Below are 316 nucleotides of genomic sequence, written 5' to 3' on the forward strand. Positions count from 1 at the left end.
AGGCTTGAATGCCTAATGGGGGTGAAGAAGCCGAGGTCCAATGGTAATGATTATGCTTTGGTCTCTGTGCCAATGATTTGATATTTTGTGCTTGTTTTCGAGGAAAGGTAGCTGAACCGTTACGACTTCCAAGGCGCTGGCGCCGACGAATTAAAAGTGCAATTATGAGCGCAGCTGGCGTTTCTAGAAGCAGACGCGTTGGAGAGGTGCGTGTGAGGTACGCATAGATAGGAGGCGTAGGATTTCAAAAACTGTTAGAATTCAACGCCTCGAATTGGATCTGAAATGGAGGGCTCGGATTGACTGAGATTTGATC

Source organism: Olea europaea, chromosome 6, assembly GCF_002742605.1.
Source record: "Olea europaea var. sylvestris chromosome 6, O_europaea_v1, whole genome shotgun sequence".
Taxonomy (NCBI): Eukaryota; Viridiplantae; Streptophyta; class Magnoliopsida; order Lamiales; family Oleaceae; genus Olea; species Olea europaea.